Source organism: Mandrillus leucophaeus, unplaced genomic scaffold (genome assembly GCF_000951045.1).
Source record: "Mandrillus leucophaeus isolate KB7577 unplaced genomic scaffold, Mleu.le_1.0 Scaffold828, whole genome shotgun sequence".
Lineage (NCBI taxonomy): Eukaryota > Metazoa > Chordata > Mammalia > Primates > Cercopithecidae > Mandrillus > Mandrillus leucophaeus.
In genome coordinates, this window is record NW_012109008.1 from 684145 (window position 1) to 685890 (window position 1746).

The following is a 1746-nucleotide window of genomic DNA, read 5'->3' on the forward strand; positions in this document are numbered from 1 at the left end:
TTCGTCAGGGACAGATGAGCCTGGGAATTTTGCCCTGTTTGGTATCTAGTGACTCTCTTTCTTTCTCTTCTTCTTTTTTTTTTTTTTTTTTTTTTTTTTTTCTTTTTTTTTTTTTTTTTTTTTTTTTTTTTTGAGACGGAGTCTCGCTGTGTCGCTCAGGCTGGAGTGCAGTGGCATGATCTCAGCTCACTTACAAGCTCCACCTCCTAGGTTCACGCCATTCTCCCGCCTCAGCCTCCTGACTAGCTGGGACCACAGGCGCCTGCCACCATGCCCAGCTAATTTTTCATATATATATATTTTTTTTTCTTAGTAGAGACGGGGTTTCACCTTGTTAGCTAGGAGGGTCTCGATCTCCTGACCTCGTGATCCGCCCGCCTCGGATCCAAAGTGCTGGAATTACAGACATGAGCCACCATGCCCAGCCTCTAGTGACTCACTTTCTATATGTAAAAATAATTTTAGTTGTCTGGAGATTTGCCAATACAGGCTTAATCACTGCAAAATAAATTTCTTCCCAGAGAATTTTATCTGTTCCCTATTTTATGACTTATTTTGAAGCACTTGAAACATTTTTGTTTCTTTGGAAGATGATTTGAATTCACTTAGAAGAATATAGGCTCCTTTGTGAGCTAAAATTTCAAGATCTATAACTCGACAAAGGTGATTTATGGCTTTTATAAATGTTGGAGGCCGGGCACAGTGCCTGATACTTGTAATCCTAGCACTTCGGGAAGGCAAGATGGGCAGATTGCTTGAGTCCAGAAGTTTAAGATCAGCCTGGGTAACATGACAAAACCCCCTCTCTACAAAAATAGAAAAATCAGCCAGGTGTGGTGGCATGAACCTGTAGTCCCAGCTACTTGAGAGGCAGAGGTTGGGGGATCACCTAAGCCCAGGAAGTCGAGTGAACCGTGATTATTCAACTGCACTCCAGGCTGGGTGACAGACTGAGACCCTGTCTCAAAAAAATAATAAATTACAGAATAAATGCAGCCGGGTGCGGTGGCTCATGCCTGTAATCCTAGCACGTTGGGAGGCTGAGGCGGTTGGATCGATCACAGGGTCAGGAGTTCAAGACCAGCCTGGCCAAGATGGTGAAACTCCATCTCTACTAAAAATCCAAAAATTAGCCAGGCGTGGTGGTGGGCACCTGTAATCCCAGCTACTCGAGAAGCTGAGGCAGGAGAATCACTTGAACCCAGGAGGCGGATGTTGTGGTGAGCTGAGATCGTACCACTGTACTCTAGCCTGGGCAACAGAGCAACAGAGCAAGACTCCGTCTCAAAAAAATAAAAAATAAAATAAATAAATAAATAAATGCTGGCTGAGCATGGTGGCTTGTGCCTATAATCCTAGCACTTTGGGAGGCCGAGGTGGGTGGATCACTTGAGGCCAGGAGTTCGAGACCAGCTTGGCCAACATGGTGAAACTCCGTCTCTACTAAAAATACAAAAATTAGCCAGGGCTGAGTGTGGTGACTCGCACTTGTAATCCCAGCACTTTGAGAGGCTGAGGCAGGCCAATTGCTTGAGGTCAGGAGTTCAAGACCAGCCTGGTCAACATGGTGAAACCATATCACTACTAAAAATATAACAATTAGCCGGGCATGGTAGCACACGCCTATAATCCCAGCTACTCTGGAAGCTAAGCAGGAGAATCGCCTGAACCCAAGAAGTGGAGGTTGCAGTGAGCCGAGATCATGCCATTGCACTCCAGCTTGGGCAACAAGAGTGAAACTCTGTT